Source organism: Phymastichus coffea, unplaced genomic scaffold (assembly GCF_024137745.1).
Source record: "Phymastichus coffea isolate CEN01 unplaced genomic scaffold, Cenicafe_Pcof_1.1 PCOF00075, whole genome shotgun sequence".
NCBI lineage: Eukaryota > Metazoa > Arthropoda > Insecta > Hymenoptera > Eulophidae > Phymastichus > Phymastichus coffea.
Window position 1 is genome coordinate 1,161,144 of NW_026706886.1, and position 22,202 is coordinate 1,183,345.

The following is a 22,202-nucleotide window of genomic DNA, read 5'->3' on the forward strand; positions in this document are numbered from 1 at the left end:
CTCCACACGCATATACTCTCTTTGCGACTGGCTGCCGCGCTGCACGGAGATTAATTGCGAAACAAGGGGGCTGCGCGCAATATATGCACGAGATATATGTTTCGGCCCCCTATCTTCTATACGGCGTTTTGGTTTGCTCAGCCGATTGAGACGCGCCAGTACTCTTGCTCTCGGGCTTTTCAACTTTTTTTTGACTGACGGTTCTTTTGGATCCTCTGACGGTTTTATAAATATATGCGATGCTCGACAGTCACTCGGGATCAACGTTTTTCTCTCTTCTTTCGCCGTAAAAAAATCTGTCTTTCTTGGCTCGACAGTTAACCTACTTTTGTTTTCATGTTTATTCAAGTATTCATAGTGTTACATACGCTGATACACCATTTTTCACGTTTCGTTGCTCGTGCTTGTCTAAATACACGAGCAGCGGAATTTCTCTCATTAGAAGTTTTCCTCGGGAGCTTGATTTTCCGAATGAACAATGAAATGAACGAATGATGCCAAACCGAAAACTTGGTCGTTAGCTCGCAAATCCCTCTGCGTCGCTCGTACCGCGAGTACGCGGGGAGCGTTATCGAGGCAGGTAATGCGCATCATCGACAAATACACACGGAAGTTTGATACGTGCCGTGTGAATCATATCCGTCGCGCGCAGTTCTTTCGCACGCATACGCGGAGGAGAAGAAACGCGCGCAGCGCAATCTCACGCTCGATAAGGAAAAAAGTGCATTACTCCGCGCACAACGAGCAGTCGATAATTGGAGCCCGATAACCAATCAATCACAAAAGCCAGTTACACCAGTCGCGCTGTTCCTCATCGAAAAGCAGAGAAAGAGGTATAGGCAGTCTATCGCGCACGAAGAAACGAGGCACACAAGCCAATATAATGATTATCTGCGCGCGGCGATCAAACACACTATGGCTTTTGCGCTGCGCGCTGCGAGATTGCGCCTGCAATTTTTCACGGCTTCTAACAAAGTGAACGAGAGAGTTCCCGTTGCGCTGCAGCGAGAGAAGTCTATGGGATATAACTATACGCGCGCGGTAGCCAGCGTTTTTTCTTTGAATAATCCCCGAAACGTGACTCTCTCGCGACATCCGCGCCAATTCAATTAATAACCTTTTGTCGTTGAATGGCCCAGTAAAAAGCCCACAGATGTGTGTGTGTGTGTCTGTGTGTGTGTGTGTGTGTATATATACATACCGCAGATATTATAAAAGCTGCTAGTCTTATGCGTACAAACGTTCCAGTTGCGTGAGGAGTTTGACTGGAGCAAGGATCAGCTGTTGATTTATTGTATTGGACGCGCGGTATCTTCTCTTCTCTTCTCGTCTCTTTTCGTTTTCGCGCCGCTCGCAGGTAAAACGCATCCGGTGCGTACAAGGGACACGGGAAAGGCGTGTTTATTAATTCCCTTTGACGCGTGTCTCTCGTTAGATGCGCCCGATTTATATACGCGACGAGTGCCTTTTTTACAATTATTTTTTCTTTCATCTTGACAAGCCAACTGGATTGTTTATAGGTGAAAGCCAGCCGACGTCGTCGAGGATTCGTTATCGTCCGATTGTGCTTTGTTGGCGAAAAACTTTTCTTTTCCTCGTCCTCTCGTGTGTGCGATGCGTCAAAGTAACCGACCGGGAGAATAACTGTTTCCGACGCGGCTAGATTTTCCTTGATTTTTTCCGTTGCGTTGAGTGGGTTTGGCTCGTCGCTGCGCGACTATGTATACCTCGGATTTTCATGCAAATGAATATGCAGCTTTTCCCTCAGATTTTCTATAAATATCTCGTTCTTTTCGTTATTGCTGTGTGGGCTCAAAAGTTAAGCTCAATTCAAATTCCCTGAATACTGCATCGATCAATCTTTCAAACTATGCCATTAAACTTAAATTGACGTTCATGACTCGGCTTCTTTTTTCTCTCTCGTAGTCTCTGTTCATAATTACTTCCTATTTTTCCTAGTAAAAATTTCTATTCGTCAGCTTTTTATATATATATATATATATATATACACAGACGCAGACTTTCGCGTATAACTTTTACTTCGGGCTCGCTTAAAACTCGCTTAGTGTCACTGTGTAACGTATACTGCAATTTCATATATACGTGTGTGTATGTATATGTGCGTGTATCCGCATAAAATGCACTTTGAATTCCAAGCGCGAAGGCGGCGCGACACATTACGATTATTTCTCAATATAAAATTTATGCGAGCATTTTTCATTAGGCCGAGAATATCAATGCAGACACACGCACAAACGCACAGATCGCACAATTTTATTATCACGAAATACGAAGGTATGCATCAATACACAGTACATTTCTTTTGAAAGAGGCATCGACTGCTCCAAATGACGCCGTCATCGATACGCTCAAACACCTTTACACAAAAGTCGTTAAGCTTCTCACACTGTAGCGACAGAGGGTCAGAAAAAATCGGAGCGCGTACAAAAGCGCGATGACGTCTAATGACGTGGGGTGAGTTACTGTGAAAAATGCGCTGTCGTCCCGTGCATTCAAAGAAACTACCTTGTGTTCGTGTGCGTTGTTGGCTTATTGTCGGCCTACGAGTCGCGTGTCGCTTCTCTCTCTCTCTCTCTCTCTCTCTCTCTCTCTCTCTCTCTCTCTCTCTCTCTCTCTCTCTCTCTCTCTGCCTTTACCCCTGAAACCGCGCGCATTTTCCAACGTAGCGTCGGAGCGTCGCGACGTCCTAATTCGCTATCGCGCGCGAGCTGCTCGTAAATCGCGGCGAATTGTCGCAGAGGTGTGTTCGCCGCTGCAAACAATCTATAATTACATATATTGCGCGAATGACATTCCTTGTAACAGCGGGCTTGATTTTGGACTTGCGGTCTAAATCGATGTTTTGACGCCGCAGGTACGAGTCGACCGAGAAGAAGAAATACCATCCTGATTCCTCGAACAGATAAGGCGCTAAGCGTCTTTTTGGGGCCCAAGGTGAGCGCGCGCGTGGTAGCCGGCCACCGTGGGACAATAAAAATTCCTTAATGCGTGTCTGTGTGTGTGTGTGTGTGTAACGAGGCGTCCATTAGCAGCCGCCATATCTCTCTCTGTCTTTCTTTCCGAGCTTATCGGTCTTACGCGTGTTTCTGTTCTACAAAAGCCCATCATCGCGCCGGCGTGTTACACGAAAACCACTCGGCGGCGCCATTAATAATTTCCCAGACTTTCCAACACTTTTCAATCCGGCTTGGCGTTCCAAGCTCACGGCCTATCATCGTCGGTGAATAATTGGAATAACGCTTATCGAAGGGCCTAACTTTCGGGCGGGGCAATTAGCAACGGGCCGAAAGTCTCTCGCGGAATGTAATTAGCGGCTCGTTATCCCCGCAGCTAGCGAGCAGTTGACTACGGCGAGCCCTCGCGTCAATTATGCAGTGTAAACACGCGTAGGCGGCGCGCGGCGGAGTACACGCGTACTCCTTGGCTTGCGGGGCAGCCGAGTCAGCGTCGACGCCGCTCGCGAGGCGAACCGTCGATTGGCTTTGGCCAGAGAGCAGCGCCGATCGCCGCGGAAGAGCCGTGCCCGTCGGAGAGCACCGGAACATTGCGCTTAAGGCGAGCGCGCGGGATGCGATCACGCGCGCCTTCTCAACTGGATAATCGCGTCGCCGCTGCTCGTCAAATTGTTTGCGCGCGGGCGGCCGGGCAGCCGGGCGGCCGGGCGGTGGCGAAAAATCACGCGGGTCCGCGGTCGCGTCACCGCCGCCCAATTAATTAGCGAACGCGCCGCGCAGCGCCGCTAATCTCGGGCTGCGACTTTCCAATCGCGCGCGACAGCCACGGAGAGTGGCTCGGCTAGGCGGACAAACGGCATGCATATACCTGTGCAGGCCGCGCAGGCGAGTTAGACAAAGACGAATAAAATCAGATAGTCGGTCTTTCGTGTCCGGACGATCGTGGTTCGCTCTGTCTCGCGCACGTAGCGCGTTATGCGCGCGCGCGCGCGCGTGTGTGTCTGCGTGTATGGGTGTATGGTAGGAGAGCGCAGTGGCGGTAAAGCGCGCAAGCGAGTAAAAGCCCATTGGTCGGAGCTCGCGGCGGCTCGGCGAGAGAGTCGCGCCCGCTAGACTCGCACGACCAGTTGAGCGCGGCTCCTCGTCTCGGCAGGTCGCTCTTGTTTCTTTGCGGTATATATACATATATATAAATATATATATATATATATACGGCCGATCCTGTCGTTCGCTTCGTATTATTTTACGTATCGCGCGCGCGCATCGCCTCAAAACAGATTGATTGCGATTTTCAAAGAGAAGGAGAGACCGAGAGGGCGAGGAGGATTGTTTTGCACGATGAATCGAACAGTTGTGTCATTGTTGTTTTTCCGAGATGAATTGATATAGAAAGTGCGTTGATTTGTTAGTTATTTACGAGGGATACGGTGTTGTGCAGGTTGCTTATACATGTATACACATATATATACACACACGACTGCTAAGTGAGTGAGAGACGCGGTGAGAGAGAGAGAGCGCCAGGAGGTTCAACGCACCTGGGGCGGCTTAAGCGCTCACGAGTGTGCGCCTGGCTGCAGCGCAAGCGGAGCCGGTGAAAGAGAGGAAAAAGGGAGAGAGGATGCTGCCGCCGCCGCCGCCGCCGTTGATGCACCGAGCCTGCTGTTGCGGCGGTGATCGGTAAGAGTTTCGCGTTTAGCGCGTAAGCATATACGATACGTGCATGTCTCGTGTGCGCTCCAGCATGCCAAGAATCATAAGTTCGAGCAATTTTTCGCTTTGACAAATCTCACGATCGAGCCTGACTTACGTAAGAGCGAAGCTGCCGCTTTTATCCTGTCACAAGATTATCTGTCTGTCGTTTAGCATTGGGCAATCCGCGCTCGTGCCGCGAGATTTCATAGACTGCAGTTGGCAAGGAAAGGAAAAAAATCGAAGGGAGAGCGAGAATGCGCAGACAAAGGAGTTTGAAGAAGAAGAAGAAAAAAACGCGCAAAGCGTCCAGTACATATTCGAAAGAGCGTAAAGTCGCTCTGAGAGAGGGTTCACCTTTGTACTCTCTCTCCCAACTGGTCGTCGCAGCTTGATTGCATTTCGCGCGCCAAGTAAGAAACAATTCCACCGGTGGCGCTCGACAAAGGGGCCCTTTTCAATCGAAAAAGCTCGTAAGCTATAACTAAGTTTATCGGTCGGGACAACGCGCAGGCTTCATTGCTAATTGCCATTCGAATGCTAATGCAACGCCCGTAGCTGTAGGCATCGGCGAGCTTGTAAAATCGACACTTTTTTTCATTTGGATTGATATTGAACCTTCCCTTCCTTTTTTTACGACTGAGAATGGCTCTATAACGTTATGACTCGATAAATTATATCGAAAAGACACTTTCGCGCAAGAGCCTCGACTTTTCTCTCGTTTCTTTTGTCGTTGTTGTTGTTCAAGTACCAAAGTTTTATATATTTCGGCGTCGGAACAGAATTTCTATGAAATTTATCGACTCGAAGATCATAAAAGCTTGTGTATGCCAAGGATTTATATACATGTACGAATTCTGACGTTTGGTTTTATACATATATATATATATATTGAGAGAGGTAGAGAGTCAATCGGCGCAAACGGTGCTTACTGGCACAAGAAAAGGTTTCGCATACTGCACTGGCGCACCGCCCGCAAAACCGCACGAGCGACATTCCAGCAGCAGCGGTGGCACCGAATGCACCGCTCGCTGCTGTCAGCGGCAGAGTCACCTAAACAAATCCGCGAAAAATTCAATTCCTTCCAGCAGCTTTGGCGGCGCGCGAAAATAATCGATGCGGCGGAGCTCGGAAAACCATCGGATTACCGTCAAGTGCGACGCGCGACGTCACAGCGACAGCCGGGGCAAAGAGCGAGAACCAAAGCAGTCGCGGAAGCTCCACACCGTCGCTTACTTACCAGTTTACTCTCGTCTCGGTGTCCGGCCGCCGAAAAGGGGCCGCGACGGAGAAACAATTCGGTCGAGCGCGCGTGGCCCCTCGAGCAGCTCGAACTGTAGAGCCACGCACGCCGGAGGGAGAGTCCGAGCGCCGTCTGGAAAGGCGAAAACTCGAATCGGCGAATCGGCGAATCGGCGTTGCATGACTAGCGGACACTCGTCGTGGTGTCGCGCCGAGCAAAGCACTGTCTTCGCGCCGGCGACGGCCGCTGCTCGCGGCTCAACGGCGATCTCGCGTAATTCTGCGGGGCGCGCCTCCCTCGCGCGTCGTTAATGAATAAATTCGGCGCCGGCGACGATTTACCGAGCGACGATCGCTCGCCCCACGAGAACGCGAGCGAAACTGCCTCGCCAAGCTTATCAAATATAAAGGCCGTCGCGCATAGGTACACCGCGGAAAGCGGGAAAACGGGGCTAAAGTATGCGGCAGCTGCAGCTATGCATAGTTTGAAATTTCCGTGGCGGGCTGTTTGTGCGAGTTATACCACGACCGCCTTCGAGCCTCCTGTGCTATACTTTTAATTTTGTGAAATTAACGAGGCTGCGCTACCTGCACTTTCGTCCCGCGGAGCAGCTTCGTTGGCGCGGATGCAGTTCGTTGTTTTTTTTATTCCGGGAGCGCTGGTATTTTTCACGCGCGGCGTTTTAACTGATGGAAATGTTGATTGCCGCGCGCGCGAGGCAAATGCTCGCGTACACACAGTCGCACCCGCCAAGCACTGCTGTGTGTTTCATTGATTTTGTGAATTATGGCGCTGGCATGTAGGCGTTTTGCTTACTGCACGGGACCAGAGGAGGGGGATGAAGCGAGTGGTTTTTGTTGAGCGAGCGAAGTGCTTGGAATTTGCATTTTTGCGTTTGAAGGCTACTACTTCGCTTCTTTCTTACTCTTTCTTCTTGCATACAAGTTTTCCGTTAGAGCTTGATTGTAGGTTGCCGTGCGCGCTCAGCGACGAAACAGAGCGAATACGAATGTGCGAATTTTCAGGAAGCTGTTGGCTTTTCGAAGCTACGAGTATAATTAAAACAAGTCTCTTTTGCGAGCTTTCCGAAGAAAACATCAATCAAAATAAAAGAGCTTGCAAACGATTTTCTTTTGACGCCGCGTTTTTCCTAAAATACAGTGACTCTGCTGAAGATCGTTCTTGGCGGAAAATTACTACCGAAAGCAAATTGCACACACGCACGTGCGGAATACTACTTACTCAAAAGTATCATCATTCGCTTCAGAAGCTCTGAATATTTTCAGGACTTTTAAACGCTTAAAAATGTCAAAGCCGCTTCATAACTTTTAATTGGTTTGAAAATTATCAAAATTGCTTGTTACAATTTACCCAACACTCAAGCCGTCTTATGCTCAGCTGTAACACAAGCACGGTAAAAAAAAAGAAGGAAAATATCCGCATGGCAATTTTCTATAACGTTGCTAATGTTCATAAACGACATTATGATTTTTGGACATTATGATTTTTCGACATTCTAATTGATTTTAAATTGAGTGGCAGTTGTCTGTCTCTTTTTAGAGAAATTACCAGTTGATTTGACTGCATTACAACTGTTCATAATTGTAATCAATAAAGAACTCTGGTAAAGTTGCGAGAGCTCTCGGAATCTTTAATTGAAAAAACTTTGTTTATGAAAGATTTGTGGAAATAGCCCTTTGACATAGACCGACGAGTACAAACGATATGCTCATACTTGTTCATACAAAGAAATAATCCGGGCGAAAACCTCGTAGAGAAAAATTGTAATCAGAAGATCAAACAAAAAGCCTTGGCAAAAATAGAAGCAGGCGTCTCTGTTGCCGCAGGGGGAGGAGGAAAAAAAGAATGCGCGCACAAGACGTGTCTGCATTCAGAGTTAACAAAGTATTTATGAGAGCACGTCGGTGTACCTACAGGCTGCGCGAGAAAAATGTAGTGAAACACACAGACACGGAGACCTCGGGCAGCAGCAGAAGAAAAGCGCGTGCGTATGATATATAGTCTGGAGGTGTGCTTAAATATTCAGCCGCAGCGAATCAATAAAATAATCGCGAGTAGCGTACCGCTAGACGCGGACCTACTTACTGGCAGGCCACTACTTCTCTCTCTCTCTCTCTCTCTCTCTCTCTCTCTCTCTCTCTCTCTCTCTCTCTCTCTCTCTCTCTCGATGTGATTGAGTGCTTTTTTCCATTTGTCTGCCTCTCTCTCACTCTCGAGGGGATCTTTTTCTTATTTGCCCAGGCGAGCGACGCTTTTTATTGTGTCCTGCGGGAGTGGTTTCCTCGTGATAGAGAGGATTATTAATAGAATTTTTCGTTCCTTTACGACTCTCCCCTACCCCCCATCTATCCTTTTTTTGCTTCCTTTGGGCTTGTTACGATGCTTATTCTATCATTGATACGCGCTTGACGTATGGCAAAATTATACCAACGGCGCGTGTATTTTTTACGGGAAATTGCCATGACAAATGCCATTTTTAAAAACGATCTCTTCTCTGCCGCCTCTCTGTATGAGGGTAGCATGTATTATTTCGCGACGAAAGAGCGGGAACGAGTTTTTCTCGCTTTAGAATTCAGTTTGGGATGCGCGATTCCAGTCTCGCGGGCGTGGGAAAAGAAGAAGAACATGTCAACTTGCCTATGCAACGAGCTCTCGTCCTTACTTTACGATGACCCCGGCGAAATTGTTGGTCCCTTTTCGAGAACGAAAGTTCCTTACATATAAAAGTCAAATCAGCACGGCACAGACAGGAAAAAAACAAGCACGAGTATCTTGTGTATATTTAGCGTTTGCTCTACCTTGGCCGGTCGCTGTTGTTAGGTAGATCCTGTAGCCCGGGGCCAGCGGATATCGACGCTCCGCAAACAGGTCTAAAGCCTCTCGGCCAATCAGCGTAAATAAACAAGGAGCTTTCTTCGAAAATAGCGAGAAATGATCCGCAGCCAGCGGAGGAGATCGATAGCCGAGTTGTGCTGCTCCTCTTGCTCCTCTCTCACGTCGATCAGGAGAGGGAGAAAGAGAGTGCGCGCGCGCGCTTGGCTGTCAAACGCAAAATCCAATAAGCGCGCTCACGCCTAAAAAACGCGATTATCCGCGGACTAACGGCGTTAGCGTCAATCAAAAAAATATTCCCGCGGCCTCTCCGACGGCCGAGCGATAGAGTGAGCGTGTTAAGTCGATTAAAATACGTTTTCGACGGCGGCGACGGTTCCTCTTCCGTTCTCTCGCTTCTCGGTCCCCCTCTCACGCGTCTGCGTGTGACTTGTTTTTTCTTGTTCGCTTTTTTCAACGTTGACGACACAATTACCGCTTTGTCCGGCCTAATTCCCCGCTGCGCTATATATTTCCATAACAAGCGCACGCACACTCGAAAAAGAGGAGGAGAAGGAGCCCTACAGTCGAAAGATCATCCAATTAAATCGACGTGGCAATACACGCGCGCGCGTTTGCGGGAATGCCGAGGATCGCAATAAAGCTCGCGCTCGCGAGCTTGCCGCGCGCGTATGAATTTCCGGCAGCGCGCGTCACGCTAGCAGCCGACGACGACAACAGTCTGGAGAGTAGAATTCCAAAACGCGAGCAGCTGTTGTTCTCTGCAAATTGAATATTTTGATTAGGCTTCTCTCTCTCTTTCGCGCGCGCGCGCGCTCCTGCACTCGTGTCAAATAGTAATTGACATTTCCATTTAGGTTGACTTGCAATTGGACCAAAGGTGTGTAACTATTTAGTCGCGTGTAAATAAATCTCGCTATAAGGGATACACCAAATAACAATACGTCAGATCTATTATTTCGACGTTTGTTTTTTTTTTGTTCTTTCTCTGTCTCTCTTCCTTCGCGTATTCGTGTGTTCTCGTCGAGTGAACAATTTTTCTAGCTTGGTCAGAGAGAAAGAGAAAGTGAGTGCTTTACTTTTTTCGAAATATACAAAGCCTACAACAATAAAAAAATAAATGAGTCGTACCAAAGTACAGCGTATGCAGCTGGTGCTACGAGTAGATGTCTAAATATACGCGAGGGGAATTTCACTGGAGTGCATTTGCATTTTATTCTATTCGGATTCTTCCCGTGGTCGAGTTTCGTTTTTATTTTGCCCTCTTGAGCGTGTATTTAAACGAAAGCGGCTCATTTGCAGAAATTGCGCCAATTTATTTTAAAAATCACGCGCCGCAATTGAAAGTGACATTTATGACTTGAATGAAATATTCCGGTCTGCGGAACGAGTTCAATCTCTGCCCGTATAATGCGCTTCATGTCGTACGAACGTCGCGCTTATGAAAATCACTGTAACATTGATGAAAGCGCAAAGCCTTTCGGTTTTATTCGACTCACCTGCAGCTCGCCGCCTTGTATATTTGATCGCGTTTGGAAATGCGGGCAGCTGGTGGTAAAACCAGGCGGGAAATACGATTATTCGATCGCGAGGCGCGCAGAGGCGCGAAGAGACGCAGCGCTGCGGAGAACACAAGAAAATCCAGGCAGAGCGGCATGGATTGGCGGTGTATCTCGGCTCGGGCATCGGCCGACGCCGGCGGCGTCCGCTCCCTCGCCCACGCGAGCGCGCGCCGCGAATTTTTCAGCGTCAAGCCTGCGCAGCCAGTCCTTTATCCAGAGGCTCGCGTTAGAGCGCAAATTAACTATTCAAATTAATCTTCTTCACTGCTCTCTCGCCCAGGAGTTGAAAAAATGAAAAAGAAGGGAGACGACTCGAGACAGTAAAGCAGGCGGCGGTGGCGGCGGCGTCGGCGGCGTCGTCGGCGGCGCTCCCGAAGACGAGGGAAAAACTCGTTAGTCGCGGCTGATTAATCTCCCCCGGAGAGCCAGAATTTTTGCCCTTCTCACGGCTCTCTAATTATTCGAATAATCCGAGTTCTCGCGCACATACCGTGGCAAAAATTCATGCGATTCTTTGTCGAGTGGGGCCAACAAAAAGAAAGAAATCTGTCCTCGCGCTTCGCTTCGTATGTCTCGCTCGCGCGATAATTCATCGGCAAATTTTCGTACTCGGACCGCTCTGCTTGGCCCTGCCAACCGAAAAGGGCCACTCTTAAATCACTGGCTCGGCCCATTACGCGCACTTTCTAACGACTGCCCTCGCCATGCTCGTCTCCGTCGCGTATTAATTCCTCCCGTAATTAGCGCGCGAGTCATTAATTCGCTCGTTACGTTACTATTGCTCGAGCCCTCGGATGCGAAAGTACAAATTGTGCCAAGCAAGCGTTTGTATATTGTTAAATGGCCTTGCTGGTGCTGAATAATCGCGAGAGCGCGCGAGAACCGCCATCCCCTAGATCGCTCTCGCCTTGATATTAATTCGAAATGCCCGCAAACACATTACGCGCGGCCAGTGTTGACGTGCTCGCAGCTGAACAACAACCGTCGCGGACGAGGTCGACGCAGCGCGCAATTTTCAAGCGCTTTTAACGCGTTACCCGATAACTCATCGCTGATAATTCAGCCCGACTGCCAGTTAATGAAAGTTGCTCGAGGGCTAGCCCAGAAAAACTTGATCGAGTTTGATAACGAGGCGTGACTGGCCAAATCGATAATCTCTTAAAAACTCGATAAGGATACTTTCCGATTCTCCGTGATCGAGTGCTGCTTTTGAGAGCCGCCCGCCTATCTGTGCCGAGGCTCATCGGGCATTCCTCGAAAGCATAGGCGTGCAGCGTCGCTAAAAGCGCACTAATGAAAACTCATTGCGAGCACTTATTAGCTAGTCGCGGTTATAGCCACTTCGAGGCAACTTCCTTAAAGTCCTCGAAAACAATAAACGAGGCTTTGCGGATTTTTCGCTGCCCGCGTGTTAGTCTGGGCGGTCGTCGAGCATCGCGCAACACACAAAGTTTTCTGAGAGGGCGTGTAGCGACTATCCAATTATCGTAATTAAGCGGGCCGAGAGAGAGAACTTCGCCCGGACTAACTTCCGGCCGTTCAAATTGAATTTCATAGCCTTACGAGAGAGAGAGAGAGAGAGAGAGAGAGAGAGAACAGAACGAGCATTCTACAACGAAACGTCGCGCTCCTCTTTTTTTGTTCTTGCGTGATACCAGCAACCCTCGAGCCTCGATATGTATATAACTGGCAATTGACGCTCGTTTAGTTGGATGAGTCGACCGCGACAGCAACAACTTTATCGCTCTTTCCTCTTCCTCTGACGCGCTATATGTGCGTGTTTCTCTGAAGAATGCATTTTCGAGACTGCGCCCCCACGGAGCGTCTTTACATCAATTACAAGGGGTAATTTGCAGTGCTTTTGTGTCTGCAACGGAAACGGCTCTTTCATTAAGAATTCGTTATTGCGGCAATCGCGAACACAATGCCAATTGGATGCGTCAGCGAAGCGCGCAGATAGACAAACGGATCGGAAAGCACCTTTTTCTCTCTGACGAAAGACTTTTATCTATATATCCTCGGCTATCGCCAGAGAGAGAGAGAGAGAGAGAGAGAGAGAGAGAGAGAGAGAGAGAGAGAGTGCTCACAAAGGAACGCTCGTCGCTCCATTAAGGCGAGCTTGCCGACGCTGCCGAGCGCGCGCGTAAGACGGTGATTCACCAGCGTGTGTACACACGTCGAGCCCCGCGGCGGGCCAGATCGAGATCAGCGCAAGCAAGCAGCTCTCCTGCGCTCCTTTATTATTTCCCCCGTGCTCCTTCGCGCGAGCGTATGCCCTGCGGGCGCGCGAATCCTCCTTCTCCTCCCCGTCGCTGTCGCCGGTGTTCGATTGAATTATAACGAGACAGATGCTCATTGGACTCGCGCTCGACGCGCGCGCGCAACGGGCTTTATTGGAGCGTCATATCATGAATATCTAATGCCGCGGGACGCGCGAGGCTGGAATGTGGAGGTGCGCGCGGCTCGTAAAAAACAAAAAAATGGCGCAGAGAGCTTGTGTCGTCGCGACAGCGCCGCTCACTAGATGCGACAGCTTGGAAATTAAACTATAGTCCAATATCGCTTTTGCTGATCGCGCCAAATGTCAATAAATGCGAGTTGAGCGTTACACGCGTGTCCATGCTTTTCAATTGATGATGTCACGTGCGTTAAGCCGCGGCGCCGCGCGAAAGTGCATACCGTGGGCGTGCGGATTAGTTTCACTCGCTCTCTCTCTTTTTCTCTCTCTCTCTCTCGTTTAATAAAAAAAGGTGCTTTAGCTGCGCGCAACGCCGACGATAAGCGTAATCTTATCGTGTCGCTAGGGCGCGCGCGCGACGATTAAGCGGTTTCGACCCGCATATTACAAGGATTCGCTTTTAAAAGTTTCTCGCGCGAAGATCCAATTATAACGTAGCAAATAGCGATTAGTCGGATTATTAATGCTATATATAGGAGATGGGTTTCGCCGGGAACAAATAAAACGCGCGCGGGGGCAACTTTTGTTGACAAATTGGCTCGATTTAGAAACTAGTTATCGGCTTTCCGTCGACACCCTGCAATTTGACTTGACAACCTGTACAGATGCGCGCGCGATCGATATCGATGCCTTTTTACACTTGATGAGCGTACGCACCTTATGCAGACGAATGATTTATGCGCGCGCGGTGCTTGAACGACGAGTGTTGTGCGCCGTGGCGGCAAACGGGGACTCGCGCGCAATCAATTATCAGCGTGTCTCTCTCTCGCGCAAGAATTTTCATGACGACATTGCGCGCCTGCTATTCGAACGAGTATTTCGTCAGCGAGAAATTACATTACGAAACTTTGCAGCGCGAAATGAAAAATCAATGTTATCGCAGGGCGGGCGACTTCCATTGTGCACATCCCCCCGCGCACGGTTTGCCCTACCGCTGAAATAGGCGGCCTTCGCGCACGGCGCGACTTTCGTTCTCTCGCAAAGAAAAAAAAAAATAAGAAAAATTGTACCTGGCACGAGTACTTGATATGCACTTGCAATTTCACGGGAAATTTCTTCGCCGGTTACACGCGTATCCTCGGCTCTCGGTAGTCGTCGCCGATCATCAAAATTTCACGAACGCCGGGGTACGTGTTTGCACGGCGAAAATTCAGATATTCGCAAGAGAGAGATACATACGTAATATTCAAGGGTTGAGGTAGGCTTTGATCGCCGCGTTAATTACGGCGCGGTAAATACGCGCAGACACTTGCGCAGGGCGGTTTATATTAAAAAGATGAAGAAGCGCGCTTGCCGCTGCGGATCCCAAGTTTCGCGTTTGTTCAAACAGCTCAGCAGCTCCCCGGTAATGGGACGCACGTGCGCACGAGTGAAGGAAGGTAGAGAGCGAGAGAGATGAGAGATCTTGCGTAATACTCGCTCTTTTTTTGTATACAAGCACTGGCTGTGTGTTTGAGTAATCGCGCGGATACGGAGGTTGCCGCGACTGTTGCGCAACGGAAGGAAATTGCAGGCTGACAGCTTCGACAAGTATATTACTTGCGGTGGGCGAGAGAAGAAGTCCGAAAAAGCCGGTGGCGCGCGCATTAGAAAGTATAATGCGGTGTGCGCTCGTCGCCCGCGACAGATGGCCGGGGAAAACACTGCGCGCGCGGCTAGCTTCCACAAACACCGAAATAGAGAAGAGCGGAGAGACGTGGTGATTTATGAATGAGGCTAACATCCGCTGCTAGCACTGCTATTCGCTGCACGCGGCTTTATGTCGTTCGCACCTACTTCTGTCGTCCCGGCAATGTTAATTAATCCGACGACGAGAGGCTTTGATTTTTCCACCGGATGAGTTTCGATGTGACGAGGTACAGCGCGGACCTTTGACGCCTGCCGCGACATGATATTTCATGTATGATCAAATTGAATCTACCTCGCGCTCGTTAATAAAGAAAACGAGCGAAGTGGCACGTATTGATTTCTCAAAGGCAAATCGCATTTTTCAAAATGGGTAGCGAGTGTTGTTTCGCCATCGAGTGTCCGTCACGTAAAAATATATAGCATTGTACATCCATCATTCTAAAATAACCCGTACGTGAAAAATAAGTGTTCTTTTTTTTGCGCCAAAGAATACGTTCTAGTAGAAATGAGAGTTACAGGTTGGAACGTCAAACATCAAAAGACATAAGATCGGACGTTTCGTGCAAGCTGTTAAGACAGGATATAACAAAAATATACGATTTACATACACACGACGAGAAGCGAGCCAGCGAGTGAGCAACAGCAGCTTCGTCTTGTAGATTTATACGAAGACGAAGGCTGTTATCTCTCTCTCTCTCTCTCTCTCTCTCTCTCTGTGTTTCTCTCTGGCTTCCGCATTTCAATAAATTCTCGCAAGAAGCGCATCCTCTTCAACAATTTAAGCTCTCACCTTTATCTCTCTTTTCCTAAATAAAGAGGTAACGAAGTTGGCGCTAGCTGGAAGGATGTATCTGGGTCGAATCGTTCGCTGTTCAATTTCCAAAAGAACGAGCGAGAGTCGAGCGGGGGTTGCAGGCGCAGCTGTCAATAAAACAACGACTACGTCAAAGTTCTCCCTCCGACGTCTCAATAAAAATTCGCTGCGCCGAGGCAGACTTTGAGTGAAACGTCTTTTTGTGGGAGCGAGCGAGCACACGAATATTCATGTCAAAGCGACTTGGCGATATACGCGCTCCGTTCGTCTCGGGATTTTCACATTCTCATACCGCCGCTGTTTCGACGTTTCCTTTAATATATGGGAACTCGCATTCTCGTATTTCTCTTACTCTTACTAAATAAACGAGTGTCTATCTAGCTATCTCTCTCTCTCTCTCTCTCTCTCTCTCTCTCACTCTCTTTCTATCCGGCGACTTCTGCGATTTTATAATTGAACTGGGCTTCTGTGCGCGCGTATAACTCTTTGATAATATATATGCATACGGCTTTTATGGCTCATTCGTCGATTGAGACGTCTATATCCGCGCCGCTCGTTCCGACCAGTGTCAACTTTATTAGCGTGATAAATTCCATTTTCCACTTAACCAGATTCAAGTCGCGGGGAAATTCTATGATGTGATTTATACGCAACTTAATTGGATTTAAAGAGGATTAAAAAGCGGCAATGGAGCGACTGTTGTCTTAATTTGCCACGATGCTCCCGTTACAGTTTCATTTCACGCATATACCAAAGCTCTCGCAAAGGCGATCACCAGCGCAACTAGCGCACATAGCGAACCGCGTCGAATTCGATAGTTTGATAGCTTGCCGCTTCATCGCTATCGGGTAATAATATTGCTCGGCTAGGCTGCGTTCACGACGAAATAACAGAGCGACGAGTACACGCAGCTCGACATTTCCAGGGGACGCGAGTCCTCGCGCGCGCGCGCGCGTGCGCGTCGATTCACGCACAGCAGAGCAAACTGCAGAGTGCAGTAAGACGTCGTGCTCGGCGGAATCCTTTCCCCACAAAAGATAAGAAAACTGGGCGACAGATAAGGCACCGAAGCGCGCGCGTGTTATTCCACGGGGTAGTCCCCCCTTCCCGCCCCAAATCACACGAGAAATACAAGCCACGCAGCTTCGAGGTAGGTACTAAAGCCTCGCGAGACGCGGTTGGTGCTAACTCGAGTAATCCGACTACACGCGAAATTGCACAGCAATTCCAATTCAAATGCGTATAGCGCTCATAGCTCGCTAGCTGCCGCCCTGCAGTACAATGCTCATCACGTGCCGCCTCTCTCCGCGCGTGCATGCATATATGCGCGCATAAAGATCTTCCTCGCGGACACAATACTCAATTAGCGCAACGCGCGCAACCTGCTGCTGTTGTACCTGTGACGCCTTCGCCGAATGTAATACGACTCTTAGGCAAATAAATTTGGCGGCTTATTCGTTATTTTTTTCCCCTTCCGGCCGAGAGAAGAGTTTATTAAGTCTCAAGTGCACGCTCGCGCGTAAGCTTATTTTAACTCGTCTGCCGCTGGCCTACCCAATGGCTCGCCTTTGATTTATCACCACTATACCGCGCCGAGGCAAAGCTTCTCGAGGCTTCTCTCTCACTCTGACTTTTTTGTTCGCAATGGTATATCGAGGCTAAGAATAACGAGAGCCGCACGGAGCGAGCTTTAATATCGTGCGCAGTGGGCCAAAGCAAACCCAGACACAATGCAATAAGCCCGGAGATGCGTGAACTTAATGAAACAAAAGTAAACAGCACGGCTGGAAAAGAGAGTGGAGTTTGGTTTTATTAGACGCGACTCTTTTTCCCCGCGTTGGCTTTGCCAATATATACCTACCCCGGGCTCTACTCTGCTGCGGACAATTTATTTTATTGGACGGAGTAAGCGAGAGATACGTTGATGCTGTGTGTCTACGCGAATCCCGCGCGAGAGCGTCAGAAAGCTCGATGTGTTTTAGCGATAAACTCTATACGCTTAATTGAATCGTTAAGCTTTGACTGAGTGAGACATATGCGCATTCCGCGTGTACTTTCTTGTCCGGGAGCGAGAAAAATTGGTTGCAGTTATATGGTGCATTGTCTGCCGCCGTCCCAGTCGCCGTCGAGCGTTCGCATTCAAATGAGACATCAGCGCTCTCGTGACAACTGATAAAAGTCCGATTCGCCGCGCCGCGCAGTGGGACGCTTGATTGATCGCACGATTACGACGGAATTTTTCCTAATTATACGATTTCGTGCTGTCAATTTCCGTGCACGTCGAATCGAGCAGTGGGCGCCTCCGTTCTCGAAAGAAAGAAAGAATCATCGTACGCGTATGGGGATAAAAAATGATTGCGGCAACAACGCAGCCAATTTAATAAATAGCCGGCGATAAATTTTTCCACGGAGCATTCATCGCTGCGGTCCATTCGAATGCAGCACAAAAGGTAGCGCAGGCACGAAAAATCGCGCTGAAAGAGGCGCGCAGACAGGGACGCGATACGGAAAAAGTGGCCAGTAGGTGTGTGTTACATAGGCTCTCGCGCGCGGAAGAATCGTCGTCGTCATACGCGCGTGCGTAGGCGAAGCTTGATTGGTTATTACGGGCGGGCGAGAGAGAGAGAGAGAGAGAGAGAGAGAGAGAGAGAGAGAGAGAGAGAGAGACAGCGTGGGGATGGGGGAGCGCGACACGAAAAGTGCGATAACGAGAACAGCCGCGAGGATATCGATGCTTCGATCGAGCTCATTACGCACACGCCTCTTCTCGCGCGCTTGACGGGAAAGTTCTGCCGGTTTTGCAAGCGATCTTTCACGACGAGGCTGGCTGTTCCGTCGATGCTTCATTTCGAAACAATAGTCGGAGTTCTCACGCTGGCAAATGGACGCTCGTCTCGATCAATTCGGAAACGTGTGCTTGAGAGACGCGGGATACGCCGAGGCCCCTTTCGAAATGGAGACGCGCGTGGGCTTGAAAATGCGCGACGCAACGATCGAACACGTTAATAATTCTCTCTCTCGGTCGCAAGAATACCCATTAATTAGCCATAGGCGGTTCGCGACTCCGCGCCGGAGGAAAGTAAATAGCTCGACGTAGTGCTAATAATAATTACTCGCCCTGCACCCCCCCCCCCCTCACCCCCTCACTCCACGACCAATTATGCCGCCGAGGTCTGTAAAATAATCAGGCGCAAGGGAATTAATTGCGCTCATCGATATTTTCGCAAAAGGAAAAGGAGATTCGCATTCGCGCACTCGTCATAAAACCTGCTGCGCGCGTTTACCTCCAATTAAGAGTGCGGAGGACGTATGGTAGAATCCGGCGCGAGAAGCAAGGAGTCGCGGTGAAAGGTGCAACTCGTTACGTCGTTTCCGTTGACGCGCGAGAGACTCTCGCGTCGACGTGTTTTTCTGCCCGCGAGGCAATATTATTTTAGGCCTGAAAACGATAATACACACCGAGAGAGGGAGAGAGAGAAACAGCGAGAAAAAAAGCGCGCTCCCCCTCCCCCCTCCTCGCAGACGGATGCCCCAACAATCACTTCTGACATAATAGTGACGATGCGCGACGCGCATGTATATTTTTGAAATTTGTTTACGCGGGCGCTCGAGGGCTTGTCGCGCCTGTTTGCTACGTAAATGTTATTTCTGCTCTCGTGCGCGCGTACGAAATCGTCGGCGCTTGGATTGCAGCGTAATTTTTCTCGAGCGCGCGCGCGCGTCACAATTGGCACACATTGACACTCTCGCAGCGAGCTGTCCGCGGTGGCGGCAGCAAAAAAAAAGGAGCCTCGCACCAGCGCCCATAAACAAGCACTCAAAGAAAGTAACGAGGATCAAAAATGTCCATCGGCACTTTGCTGCGCCGTAATTGGCTCTCGTAAAAGACAAAACTCGGGCGCTCGGGATTACGCATCACCTTGGCAAGCTCGTAAAGGGAGAAAAGCCGCGGGAAAAGAAGGAGGAAAATTTCATCGGCTCTTTTCCGTCTCGTTCGGCACACGCGCGAAAACGCACGCGATTATTACGATTGCCGGTCGCGTGTTAATTGGCATATCGAAATTCGAGGCGCAGTCGCGTGTTATACTTTTTCCGTCGCGATGGCGATCTCCGTGTCTAATTCCCGCCCCGCGCGGGGCCGCCGGCGGCGGCTTTGATTTATTCGGGCACAAATTTTCCCGGATACTTTTACAAGGCGCGCCTTCGCCCCGCGCCCTGCGCCCTGCCACTCGCGCGACTTTTAAAAACTTGCCGGATTTACATAAAATTCAAGTTTGTCATTCTCGGCTTGACTTTTATTACTCGTCGCGAGCGAGACGCGTGCCCCCGATATATTTCTCCTATGCCTGCGGGAAAAACTTTATTTCGCGCAGATGTCGTGAATTATCAACTCGCGGGTCTTTCTCCGATATGCCATTGCGAGTTGAATGGCTCTCGACGTCCGCTGCCGCAAGTTCTATAGAATGCGAAAGGCTTCGACGTGCAATATGCATGGCGTAGGTATAGGCACAGAGTAGCGCGCGCCAGAGGCAGGTGACACACAAAGTGTATGCAATAATTACACGTCACATTGTGCCACCGCGCGGCACACGCGCGCTATAGTCGCCCTGTGTAATTGCGCGCCGTGCTTGTTCCGCGACATTTCGCAGTCAGCCTAGGCGGCCGAGAAATTTCGATCGCCCATTAAAACCATGAAAAGCATTAAAAGCACGTCGATGCGGAATACTTTGGACAGTGCGCGCGCGAGTTATCGAAAGCGAAACGGGCGGACTAATCGTTAGTCCAGGCCGAGCGAGAGGTCTCGGCTTGGGCATCGCTCGGGCGCTGCTTGGCGATCGTTTATCTTATCGGGACTGCTCCGTTCGCCGAGCAAGCCGCAAAAATGTGTCCGGAGCACGGGGCTTCCGAACGCCGCGTGCACACGAATGTCCCTCGATCTCGGCGGCGGCGGCGGCGGCGGCGGCGACGGCGGCGGCGACGGCGGCGTTGGCGGGGTACGATTTTTTCCTCCTTCCGTTGCGTCTTCCCTTTCGCCTGCTCGCAGTAAATTACTCTCCGCGCGCGGAGGCTTAAGACCGGAAGGACGTAACTGCTGCCGGGGACTTAAAGCCCCCGCCCGTGATTAGATTTCCCGCCTTGTCGCCAGAACACAAAGACGCGGCTGCGGCAATTTTCCCTGCCGGCGAGCTCATTTTTATTAATTCAGCCGACTCCCTCGAAATTAGCATGACAACAGAATCAATGGGTCGCTCGCACTTGTTTGTACTCCTGCTCGCACGCCCATTGTGCTGTGCGGCTAGGCCAAGTTCCGTCCGGTCTTTTTCCTCGACTCTCGGTCGAGCCAGCTTGTCCTCTCTTTTCGTCGAGGCGATCACGGCTTCGAGTAATCGTGCCTGGCTCTCTCTCTCTCTCTCTCTCTGCTTTTCTTTCAGACGAGTGATTTTTCTTGAGCGATGCGACCACGGAGACTTGACCGAGTTGCGATCGAGCGACTGGCTGGTGACAAACGTCTCTTCTTCAGCGACTCGCTCGTGTCTTCTACGAAGAAGGCCTTTTGTGTGTGCGATTGCTGTGCTCGCGCTGACGAATGAGTGCTTGGGAGAGAAACAATTTTTCGGTTTTCTTTCGAAAGACAATTCATGGTTTTCCGAGGTTAAAGTTCCAGAACCTTGGGGGGTCTCTCTTTTGTTTGACGTGACATTTTTTACGATCGAGATTTTGAGATTGATGGATTTTTGTCCTAACGATCGCTGCTCGGGGTAATCGATATGTTTCGAAGAATATCAATTTGTTCGCCGCCAGCTATTCGTGTCGGGATGGATCACTTATCCGAATTTAATTTACAATGTTGTTATTCCTATCATTTTCGATTGGGCAGTGTGCTGAACAGTACTCGCCACAAAGAAAACGAGCACACGTACGAGGGAAAAAGTCCTCGTGAAATAAAAACAAATTACGCAACCGTTTCACGCAAATGTTTCACATTGACTTTGTCTATCGTCCGCAAAGCTTCTAACTTTTGCTCATTAAAAATGAAAAACAAATGAAAGGGAAAAGCTCCCGAGCACAAAAAAAATTGTTAGCTTTTGCGTTGCGCGCGTAGCAACTGGAACTGTTCCCAACGAAGGATTATTGTAATGAAATGAGAAAATTTGCTTCGTCCGCTAAAACGATTGATAGTCCCAGGTAGGTTGTGATTGCAATAAATATAAGCTGGTGGAGTGAAAAAAAGGTATTGAAAAAAAAAAACAGCGAGCGCTCGAGTAGTGGGGCCACGTGTGTCCGCGGGCATATCCGTAAAACAAACGAGTGGCCATAAACGCGCCAAAGTAGTTTTCTCTAGCACATTATTTATAAAAGCATTTGAGCCACTCGGAGAGCGAGTTAACGCTTTTCCATCTATCTGTAGGCGGTTGTCCTTTTTTTCGTCTCGAAAGCATATCTAACAGTAAAGCGTATGCTTTTAAACCGTTTGTCCTTTGCTATCGGATTTTTATTCCTTCGATATTTCTGCTGGTTGCAAAGTAATCCCTCCCCCGTTCGCTGTATCTGGGAGAGCAGCGCGAAGCGTGACAAAAAAAAGTGGCGGAACGAAAGCCAACGCGCAGCGGCTTGGTAATCCGCTTGGGCGTCAGGTGAAGTTGAAAATCCGGTCTCGCGATTTCGATGAGCTCGCCTCTTGGTCGTTTTTTCAATAACGATTTCATCCCGTAAATTATATGCTGCACAGATGCTCTCTTAAAGAGTATCTCGGTACAAGCCGGGGTAAAAGGCCCAATGAGTATGAGGCTTTCTACTTAATTAAAATCTTCATTCCGCTGCTGTTCTTTCATCGAACTTTAATGTATGCTTTATACTCGTGTTTTCTCCGAGAGATATCTCGTAAATATACACTTGCGCGTCGGGGCTGCGACGAGAGTGGGATGCGCTCGTTAACGTTTTATTCGTAGGCGCAAAACTGTCCATTAAGACGATATTA

The 22,202-nt window shown here is 49.4% G+C and overlaps 1 protein-coding gene across 3 annotated transcripts in view; it reads left to right on the top strand.

Annotated features, from left to right (window-relative positions):
- Nucleotides 1–4,122: 4,122 nt before the first annotated feature.
- LOC131668240 (protein slit) overlaps nucleotides 4,123–22,202 on the top strand; it is a 62,309-nt gene continuing 44,229 nt past the window's right edge. For 2 of the 3 annotated variants that reach the window (XM_058942246.1, XM_058942248.1), the window contains exon 1: nucleotides 4,123–4,652. The gene's annotated coding sequence lies outside the window, so the exon portion shown is untranslated. Of the gene's footprint in view, nucleotides 4,653–5,004; nucleotides 5,078–22,202 lie in introns of those variants that run through there. The other variant, XM_058942247.1, reaches the window with a different exon arrangement.